We start from the raw sequence: 12,150 nt of genomic DNA, 5'->3' as shown, positions 1-12,150 counted from the left end.
TACAAATCTCCTGCCCCCCTCCCCACTACCCCCGCAAGGGAGGACCAATCAAGACCCATTGTTATAAGAACTTGTCTGGCTCTCATCATGCTGGCATCATCCCTTGTATGTGTTCCTTCCTGACCCAATAGCCTCTGCACAACCTCCTAACAATCATCTTTCTTTCTTTTTTGAATTTACTTTTAGTTTTTGAGACAGGGTCTCTCTGTCACCCAGTCTGGAGTGCAGTGGCACAATCTTGGCTCACTGCAACCTCCATGTCCCAAGCTTAAGCAATCCTCCCACCTCATCCTTCTGAATGGCTGGGACTACAGGTGCATGCCACCACGTCTGGCAAATTTTTGTATTTATAGTAAAGACGGGGTTTCACTGTGTTGCCCAGGCTGGTCTCAAACTCCTAGGCTCAAAATGTCTGCCAGCCTCAGCCTCCCAAAGTACTGGGGTTACAAGCATGAGCCACCACACCCAGCCAAACCCACCTTTCTATCTCCGCTTCTCCCTCAGTAATGGGCTTTGAAAAGTCAGCTACAGTAATAAATAAATAAATAAATAAAGGTGACCTCCCCTCACCTTTGACTCTACTTTCCTCAATTCCAAACATAGAAATATTCTTCAGGGCAGTATTCTTTCTTTCAGATTAATGATCTTTGGCAAGGACTGACCTTGACTGAGAAACATTCCTGTTGGCCTGTACCAAATTCCAGTGCAAATCCTTAGTTCTTCAGATATGACTTGTTACATACTTCCCCAAGCTAAGGGACAATGACCAGTGGCTTGGAGCGTCCATTGCACAATAGGTGTGATGGTGAGTGGAGGGGAATATTAAACCCTCCTGACGGATATTTTGCCAGAGAAAAAGGGACATGTGTGGCAACGTAAGTTCTAACTCTTAACATATTCTCCCGCAAAAACTGGGTAATAATATTTTATAGTACTGTGACTAACACCATATCACAGCTACATTATTGTAGGATTCAGAAACTTCAAAATTATGTGTTACGTAGAATTTCCAGAAAAGAATACATTCTGAATTTGCAACAACTGAGCTATAAAGAACTTGTGGAGTAACACCTCACACCTTTGCATAGTATATTTAAAGACAAAATAAGCAAGGATTTAAAAAAGCAGTAGTTATATTTTAAGTATGCAGTTGACAGATATTTTTAGTCTTAAAAATAATACTAAATATTTAAAGTTTTAAATTTACATATATACACACAGACACCTTTATTTTACTTCATTTTATTTTTCAAATTGACTTTATTTGTTAGGAAGACTTTGGCTGAAAATTAACAGAAAATCTGACATTGTAGCTGAAATAATTCATTTTTTTCTCATAAAACAGGATGTCTGTATTAAGTGGCTGCTGATATTAGTTAAACTGTTCAGTGATGTAAGGGCTAGTATCTGCGCATTTTATTTTTCATTTTTGTTTTTCCTCATAGTTATAAGAGAGCTGCTGAAGTTCTCAGCATTGTATTAGGGTTCAGAGAAGGGAGTAATGGAGGAAGGAAAATAGTAATGCCAGGTCCTCTGTACTTTTTATAAGAATATAAATCTCTTTCAGAAGTTATATCTCCCACCAACAGACTTCCATTCATGTTTTACCAGTCAAATTGTGTCATGTAGCCAGAGATCTCCATAAGCAAAGCAATTTGAGTAAGTGAGTATTTAAGTTTTCTTAGCCTCCATAGAAGTAATAAAGAAGTCATCTGAAAACAGGAGTTAGGTTAGTGAATTGGCAGAGTCTTGCATAGGAGATATTTAGACATCTAATAAACAAGAGAAGATTAGTTTAGACTCAGGAGAATTTCATACGTGCCAGAGTACCATATGGGGAATAAGGAAACTCCATTTTTAGTTCTGGCTGCATTATTCCCTGGTTTGTGATCTTGAGTAAGTTACTTGATCATGCTGGCTTCTTGTGATCTTACTTGTTTACAATCACAAGATTAAGTTTACAGACTTTAAGGCCCCTCTTGAACATAACATTTTATGATTCTAAGACCTAATTATACACAGCTATATGGAAGTGTGATCCACGTGAGAACAAAATGCAGTGCTCTTTCCACTGAAACTCTGCATTTCTTCATGGACATAGCTGAAGGATTCTACGAACTGTATGGTGAAGTAAGGGGAAGGTGGACAGGAAGGACAGAGATATTAGAAGAATAATAGAAGAGAGCAGCAGGATTGAAAACCAAGAAATTCTTCCTCTGAGTCACAGAGAACAGGAAAAAAAAGACTATTGTAAGTGGATGAGATTTTAAAGATGGATATCAAATACATTCTGCTTCCAAGGAGAAATGTCTAAAGTGTTTGGTAATGAGGAACAAGAAGGTGTGCCAGGCCCTTACTCAATTCCTCATCTAGTCCCTAGAATATTTGAAATAGTGAGCGTAGACAGATTATAACTCTGTTCAGGTGAGGTTGTCTGGATGGTCCAGTGTGATCTGTGGAAAACCTTGGGTATAATCTGAATACAAACAAAGCAAGTCTGCTTTGATTCAAGTTTTATGGGTCTGCACAAAAAAAATAAAATCAAGAATTACTGTGAATGTAGATGTGCTTTGTGAACTATTACTATAAGAAAAGCAGGCATTACAAAAGCAAAAATAGAGTGGGGGTATGCTTTGTATTATACATAAGGATATTTTGCTGTATGCAAACGGGTCTCTAAGATTATTTAAAATAGCAAACTTTCTACACTTTTATGTGTATAAATATAGATACAGTTAATTAATTACTTACAAGAATTGGAGGTTGAAAGTAGATAGGAGAGGTAAGTTGAATCACTTCCACTTCACTGTTAATGATAAAAATCAAGATAAAAGTGACCTGTAATAATGATGTTAGAGAAGAGAGAGATTTTGCATATATAATTTAAAGAATATTTCTTTTTCCACTGTACACCCATGTCTGAATAATAAATATAGTTCTTTCAGGTAAGAGTGCAGTTGGATCCAAATCTACTTCATTATTCCTTCAATATACCACTCTACAATGGCGTAAAGTATATAGAAAGAAGGGACTGAAGAGGTCACCATTCCACTTAGGAAAGATTGTGTTTAACATTTCAATTAATGGTTCTGAGTATTGATATATTGTGCAATCTTCTTCAACATAACTTACTTAAATTACTTTGTCTGTAGCTTAAACATATCCCCTTAAGTGAAAACATAAACTGGCTGTGGATTGTCAGATGTGCAGATGTTGTTCTTAGTGTGATAAGATGATATTTTGGAAACATCAACCATTTTTTCTCAGATATACCTAACTTGGCTGTCCTTTAACTGTTATGAATTTAGGTACCAGCTAGGCAATTCTGAGCTTATCTCAAGGAGAGAGAGAGTGCTAACAAAGAAGAAGGAAATTATTTTTATATTTTAATTTCAAAAGCCCAGGCTCTAAAGTAGAGGAGAAGGACTCAGGGTATATACAATGAACTTAGAAGAATACAAATCAAAGCAGAGGAAAGCTTCCACTCTGAGACTGACTAATCCCAGTTGGAACAGGATGAGGATAAGAGGAAAAGCAAAAGGAGCCTAGATATTTGAGTTTCTGTGTTCTGCCCTTCCAGGAATTCACAGGATGACAAACTCCCCCGACCTGATAGATTTAAGGAGACTTAGATCATTTAGACAGTGCCCTCAGAAGGGATGGAATAGCTCACAGAAGAGCTAATTCTTGTCTTGTCTTAGTAAGTGAAGTGTTACCTTATAGGGATCTCACATCCCAACATGACTAGAGAACATCCCAGTATTTTCTGAGAACACAGAGGGCATGACATAGCATACAGCATGTCTGGACCTAAAGGACTACACAGGCTAGAATATCTTAGCAATTACATAAATATACTAAAGCATGAAGATTTTAAGGATCAATGAGCATCTCAGTGGTTATTAGCATACATGGAAAAAGATGAAAGACCAGATACTTTTTTCCCCAACTTGACATTAAATAACTCCAAAGGTTCTTACACAAGAATGTAATAAAAAACTTTATGTATATTGAATGAGACTAAATTTTAGTCACCATGGAAGGATCTGAACTTATAATACAAAGTAAATTAAGTTTCTAAAAAATAAAAAATACACATATTCCTCATATAATTTCAGTTTGTAATCTAAAATTTATGTTGTATTTTTATTTAGTTTAAATATAGTGGGGAACATTTCCAGAATGGTAAAGTAAGGACCTCTGAGAATCTGCTCTTCCATAAAAGCTGTGAAGACCCTGGCAAAGATTGTCCAAATCAACAATTTTAGAACTCTAGAAAATAGCTAAAGGCTTGCAACAATTCCAGGAGCACATATTCGGGAGAAACAGATGATTCTCTGTAAAAATACTAAGCTTTGTGGCATTTTAATTTGCTGTATTTTCATTGCCCCCACCCCATCGCTGTGATAGCCTTGAAATCCAGCAGCCTCACAACTATGAAACTATGAAACCTGTGACAATCACCAGGCTAACAGCCACTGGGTAGGATGGGGGTCAGAGGAAGAATTGGTTTGGAGCTTCCCCAAAAGCTCAGTCCTCAGAGAATTGTCATTATTTGACTTTCTGACAATTCTGTGGAAAATCATATTCATAAGACCAGTCTTTAACTGACCTGATGCAAAACTCAGTGGGAAAAGCCCTTTCCCCAAGGTGTTTGTTGAAAACAATCAGTGGCAATTCTTTAACATTGTGGTTGCCTGAGGTTAATATACCTGACAAAGTAAACAATAGGCAGGTCATGAAACCTAAGAGAAAACTTAAAATAATTCAATGCTTATAGGGGGTTTTGAAAAGTTCCAACATATTCCTAAAAACCTAAAAGGCCACATACGTGTGTAGGGCGGTGTACATGTCCAGGTAAAACCAAAGAAGATCCTAATCTCTCACTTCTGACTGAAGTTGAGCCTGTGCACATTAGGAATTGAAGGTTGAGGTGGAGTTGTAAACTATCAGAGTGTTGAAGGTGAACTCAACACACATACACAACCTGTCAGCAAAGGCTGAAAATAATAATTGGTTCCTGGAATTTCAGAAAATTTGCATCTAATTATTAGTTGATCACTAAGCTAACTGAGCAGGGACTTCGATGGCTTCATTTATCAAAAAAATGTAAAGTTGTAAAAATTAGTTCAAGAAAGTTATCAAACAAGAACATAATAACAAAACAAGAACAAAAAACTTGGAAAGGAAATAACTGATTTCTGGAAATGCCACATTTTACTATTTAAAATGTACAGTTTTCAACAATAATATAACACATAAAATAAACAGAGAAATATGGCTCATAGACTGGGGGCAAAGTTGTAAACAGAAACAATCTCTGAGGAAGCCAAGATATTTCATTTATAAGATAAAGACATTAAATCAACTATTATAAGGGTCTTCAAGGAACCAAAGAAAATCATGCCTAAAAGATTAAAGGAATGTATAAGAACATTATCTCACCATATAGAGACTATCAATAAAGAATAAAAAATAGCAATAGAACTATATAGAAGATCTGCAGTTTAAAAATACAATAAATGAAATAAAAAGTTCAGTAAAGTTGCCCAAAAGCAGATTAAAGGTGGCAGAAAAAGAATCATGAGACCCGGAAGTTAAGAACACAGAGATTATATTGTCTGAAAAAGAGAAACCATAACTAAATGAAGAAAAATGAACCGAGTCATAGAGATCTGTGGAATATTATCAAGCATATCAATATACACATAACAGTTGTCCAGAAAGTGAAGACAGAGAGAAAGAAAAAGAACATATGAAGAATAGTGGCTAAAAGCTTCCCAAATTTGATTAAAAAATATTAAACTGCATATCCAAGAAGCTGAATAAAGTGCAAGTAGAAGAAACTCACTGATATGGTTTGGCTTTGTGTCCCCACCCAAATCTCATCTCAAATTATAATCCCTGGTGTTGAGGGAGGGACCTGGTGGAGGTGATTGGATCATGGAAGTAGTTTCCCCAATACTGTTCTTGTGATAATGAGTTATCATGAGATCTGATGGTTTCACAAGGGGCTCTTCCCCCTTTGCTCTCCGTCTCACCTTCAGCCATGTAATATGTGCCTGCTTTACCTTCTGCCATGATTGTAAGTCTCCTGAGGTACCACCCTCCCACAGCCATGCAGAACTATGATTCAGTTAAACTCCTTTCCTTCATAAATTACCCAACCTCAGGTATTCTTTACAGCAGAGTGAGAATGAACTAATGCACACTCAACTAGTGATATTGTTTGACTCTATGTCCCCACCCAAATCTCATCTTGTAGCTCCCATAATTCCCATATGTTGTGGGAGGGATTCAGTAGGAGATGATTGAATCATGGGGTGGGTCTTTCCCATGCTATTCTCATGATAGTACATGGGTCTCATGAGATCTGATGGTTTTTAAAAAACAGGAGTTTGTCTGCACAAGCTCTCTCTTTGCCTGCTGCCATCCACATAAGATGTGACTTTCTCCTCTTTTCTTTCCACCATGATTGTGAGACCTCCCCAACCACGTTGAACTGTGAGTACAATTAAACCTTTTAGTTTTGTAAATTGTCCAGTCTTGAGTATGTACGTGAAAATGGACTAATACAATAAATTCCTATGGGGAGTAGGGCACTACTGAAAAGATACCTGAAAATATGGAAGTAACTTTGGAACTGGGTAACAGGCAGAGGTTGGAACAGTTTGGAGGGCTCAGAAGAAGACAAGAAAATGTGGGAAAGGTTGGAACTTCTTAGAGACTTGTTGAATGGCTTTGACCAAAATCCAGATAGTGAAATGGACAATAAGGTCCAGGCTGAGGTGGTCTCAGATAGAGATGAGGAACTTGTCCAGGACTGGAGCAAAGGTGACTAATTATGTTTTAGCCAAAAAACTGGCGGCATTTTGCCCCTGCTCCAGAGATTTGTGGAACTCTGAACTTGAGAGTGATGATTTAGGGTATCTGGTGGAAGAAATTTCTAAGCAGCAAAGCATTCAAGATGTGCCTTGAGTGCTGTTAAAGTCATTCAGTTCTGTAAGGAAAGCAGAGCATAGAAGTTCAAAACATTTGTAGGCTTACAATGTGGTAGAAAAGAAAAACCCATTTTCTGAGGAGAAATTCAAGCCAATTGACAAAATTTGCATAAGTAATTAGGTGCTGAATGTTAATCCCCAAGACAATGGGGAAAATGTCTCCAGGGCATGTCAGAAGTCTACAGGGCAGTCCCTCTCATCACAGGCCTAAACATCTAAGAAAAAGTGATTTCCTGGGCTGGGTCCAGAGTCCCTGTGCTGTGTGCAGCCAAGGGACTTGGTGCCCTGCATCCCAGCTGCTCCAGCCATGGCTGAAAGGGGTCAACATAGAGCTTGGGCTGTGGTATAAGAGGGTGCAAGCCTCAAGCCTTAGTAACTTCCATATGGTGTTGAGCCTGCAGGTGCACAGAAGTCAAGAATTGAGGTTTGTGCACCTCTCCCTAGATTTCAGAAGATGTATGGAAATGCCTGGGTGCCCAGGCGGAAGTTTGCTGTAGGGGAGGGGTCCTCATGGAGAACTTCTTCTAGGGCAATGCAGAAGGGAAATGTGGGGTGGGAGCCCCCACACAGAGTCCCTACTGAGGCACCACCTAGTGGAGCTGTGAGAGGAAGGCCACCATCCTCTAGACCCTAGAATGGTAGATCCACTGATAGCTTGCACCACACTCCTGGAAAAGCCTCAGACACTCAATGCCAGCCCACAAAAGCAACCTGGACGGAGATTGTACCCTGCAAAGCCACAGGGTCAGAGCTGCCCAAGACTCTGGGAACCTACCTCTTGCATGAGCATGCGCTGGATGTGAGACAAGGAGTCAAAGGAGATCATATTGGAGCTTTAATATTTGACTGCCCCACTGCATTTCAGACTTGCATGGGGCCTGTAGCCTTTTTGTTTTGGCCAGTTTCTCCCATTTGGAATGACTGTATTTATCCAATGCCTGTAGTCCCATTGCATCTAGGAAGTAACTAACTTGCTTTTGATTTTACAGGCTTATAGGCAGAAGGGACTTGCCTTGTCTAGAATGAAAATTTGGACTGTGGGCTTTTGAGTTAATGCTGAAATGAGTTAAGACTTTGGGGGACTTTTGGGAAGGCATGATTGGTTTTGAAATGTGAAGAAATGGGATTTGGGAGGGGTCAGGAGCAGAATGATATGGTTTGGCTCTGTGTCCTCGCCCAAATCTCATCTTGTAGCTTCCATAATTTCCACATGCTGTGTGAGGGACCAGGTGAGAGATGACTGAATCACAGGGGTAGGTCTTTCCTGTGCTGTTCTTGTGATAGTGAATGGGTCTCATGAGATCTGATGGTTTTTTAAAAAATGGAGTTTCTCTGCACAAGCTCTCTCTTTGCCTGTTGTCATCCACGTAAGATGTGACTTCCTCCTCTCTGCCTTCTGCTGTGGTTGTGAGGCCTTCTCAGCCACATAGAACTGTGGTTCCAATTAAACCTTTTTCTTTTGTAAATTTCCCAGAGTTGGAGTATGTCTTTATCAGCAGTGTGAAAATAGACAAATATACCTAGACACATCACAGTCAAACTATCAAAATTCAAAGACAAACATAATTTTGGCACCAGAAAAAGTGAAACAACTCATCAAGCACAAAGGGTGGCATCTCATTGGAAACTATGGGGCTCAAGAAACAGTGGAATGTTGTTTAAAGTGTTGATAGAGGAGACTGTCAAGCAGTGATTCAATCTCCAGAAAAACTGTCCTTTGAAAATGAAGAAGATATTCCCAGAGAAGTAAACAGAGAATTCATCTCTAGCATAAGAATTCATCCCTACCATTCATTCATTTGCTGAAATGAATGGACAATAGGCAGTAATATGAAGAAACAGACCACCACCAATAATGTAACTTCATAGGTCAATATGCGTACTATAAGCATATTTTTTCTTCATAACTTCTTTCTTCTCTTATATGATTTAAAATCACTTTATAAAGCAATGATTATAACCCTGTGTTATAACATATAAGGGTGTAATAATAGCATAAGGAAGATAAGAGAAAATGGAACTTTATAAGAGCAAAATTTTACATACTATTGATATTAAGTTAATATTAATATGAACTAGTTTGTTTTAAGTTAGGATGTTAATTATAATTTTTAAGGCCACCACTATTAGTGAAATGTATAACACAACAAGGGGATTAAAATGGACCACTATAAGATATTTAATACAAAAGAATGTAATAATTGAACAATATATGAAGAATAACTATTGAGTAAAATACATAATATACAAAAGCAAATAGCAAAATGGCAGATGTAAATCCTAATTATATTAAAGATGATGGAGCAAACACACCAATCAAAAGTCAGAAATGACCAAATACATTTTTTAAAAAAAATCCAGCTATATGCTTTCTATAGGAGGCAAACAGATTCAAAGGCACAAGTAGAATGAAAATAAATGAATAGAAAAACTTATCCATGCAAAAACCAAAAGAGACCTGAGGTGAATGTACTAATATAAGACAAAAATTGACCTTATGAAAAGTATTGTTACTAGAGTCAAAGAAAGACATTTTATAAAATAAAAAGTTCAGTCTATCAGGAAGCCATAACAAATATAAGTATATATGTATCTAACAATATAGCCCCAAAATAAATAATCAAAATTTTACAGAATTGAAAGAAAAATGGACAATTCAATTGTAATAGAGACTTTAATATCTCCCTTTCAATAATAGAAGAAACAAGCAAAAGGTCAAAAAAAAAGTAGAAGAGTTGAACAACATGGTAAGCTAATTATAACTAATAGCTATATATAGAATATTCCACCCAACAACTGCTCTTCTCAAGCGTGCGTGGAAGAGTCCCAGGGCAAACCATATGTTTGGTGATAAGACAAACCATAATAAATTTAAAAGGACTAAAATCATACAAATAATATTTCCAAATCACAATGGGATTAAATGGAAATCCATAACAGAAAAAACTTTGGAAAATTTACAATTACATGGCAATTAAATGCCCTCCTAAATAACCAACAGATCAAGAAAAAAATATATATATATAAATTAAAATTTACTTTGAAATAAATTAAAATAAAAACACAATATATAAATATAAGAGATACCACTAAAACAGTGCTAAGAGAGAAAATTATAGCAGTAAACAATTATATTAAAAATAATTTGATAAATAGTGCTGGAATAACTGGCTGGCCATGCGCAAAAGATTGAAACTGGACCCCTTCTTTATACCATATATGAAAATTAACTCAAGATGGATTAAAGACTTAACTGTAAAACCCAAAACTATAAAAACCCTGGAAGACAACCTAGGCAATATCATTCTGACATAGGAACAGTCAAAGATTTCATGATGAAAATACCAAAAGCAATTGCAACAAATGCAAAAATTGAAAAATTGGATCTAATTAAACTAAAGAGCTTCTGCACATCAAAGAAAACTATCAACAGAGTGAACAGACAGCCTATAGAATGGAGAACATATTTGCAAACTATGGATCCAGTCTAATATCCAGCATCTGTAAGAAACTTAACAACATCATGGATTATTAGAGAAATGCAAATCAAAACCACAATGAGATATTATCTCATACAAGTCAGAATGGCTGTAGAAACAAACAACAATAAAGGAAAAACATACAAAAAACAAATGCTGGTGAGGCTGTGGAGAAAAAGAAATGCTTATAGTATGTAGGTGGGAGTGTAAATTAGTTCAACCATGTGGAAGACAGTGTGGTGATTCCTCAAAGACCCAAATCAGAAATATCATGTGACCCAGCAATCCAATTCCTTTGGGTATGTTCCCAAAGGAATATAAACCATTCTCTTATAAAGACACATGCACACATATGTTCATTGCAGCACTATTCACAACAGCAAAGATGTGGAATCAACCCAAATAGCCATCAATGGTAGATTGCATAAAGAAAATGTGGTATATATACACCATGGAAAACTATGCAGCCATAATAAAGAATGAGACATGATCTTTGTAAGAACATGAATGGAGCCAGAGGCCATTATCCTTAGCAAACTACCCAGAAACAGAAAACCAAATACCGCATATTCTCACTTATAAGTGGGAGCTAAATGATGAGAACACATGGACACACAGAGAGGAACACCACACACTAGGTCCTTTTGGGGAATGGAGAGTGAGTGGAGGAAGAGAATCAGGAAAAATAGCTAATGGGTCCTAGGCTTAATACCTGGGTGATGAAATCATCTGTACAACAAATCCCTACGACACAAGTTTACCTATAAAAAAAACCTGCATATGTACTCCTGAACTTAAAAGTTAAATTAAAAGTAAATAAAAAAAGAAAGATGTAAATTTGACAAACTCGCTTTATATATGCAAAAAGGACCAAACTGAAACCAAAACAAGCCGAAGAAAGTAATATTACAGTTGTAATAAATGAAACAGAGACTAGAAAAATAATAAACTCAATGAAACCAAAAGATGATTCTTTGAAAAGGTTAACCAAATTGACAAAATGATAGCTAGACAGACCAAGAAACTAGAAGACTCAAGTTACTAACATCAGGATTTAAAGAGAACATCACCAGTGACTTTACAGAATTTAAAAGTATTATATCTATATTTATATGAAATATTGGTCCGTAGTTTTCACATGATGTTTTTGTCTGGTTTGGTGTCAGGTTAATGTAGGCTTCATGGTGTGAACTGGCAAATTTCGCTCCTGGTTTATTTTTTGACAGTATTTGTAAAGTATTGGATTTAATTATTCTTTAAATGTTGGTAGAATTTACCAGTGAAGTCACCTTATTAAATTGCTAATTCAACCTATTTATTTGTTATGTCTTTTCATAATTATATTTCTTCTTGAGTCAGTTTTGATGGTTTGTGTCTTTATAGGAATTTGTCAATTTTATCTAGGTTATCTAATGTGTTGGTGTACAATTGTTCATAGCATTTCTCTTATAGCGCTTTCTAATTCTTTAGAGTCACCAGTGATGTTCCCTTTGAGTCCTGATGTTAGTAAGTTGAGCCTTACTCCTTTCACTTTCTTGGTCAGTCTAGTCAAAGTTTTATCAATTAACCCTCTCAACAAAATTTAAACTGAGCAATGTATAAAATCGATTATACATTATGGTCAAGTAAGATTTATTCATGGAATACAAAGTTGACCTAGTATCCAAAAA

The sequence above is a fragment of the Colobus angolensis genome, unplaced genomic scaffold, assembly GCF_000951035.1.
Source record: "Colobus angolensis palliatus isolate OR3802 unplaced genomic scaffold, Cang.pa_1.0 Scaffold201, whole genome shotgun sequence".
Taxonomy (NCBI): Eukaryota; Metazoa; Chordata; class Mammalia; order Primates; family Cercopithecidae; genus Colobus; species Colobus angolensis.
This window is presented reverse-complemented; position numbering follows the sequence as displayed.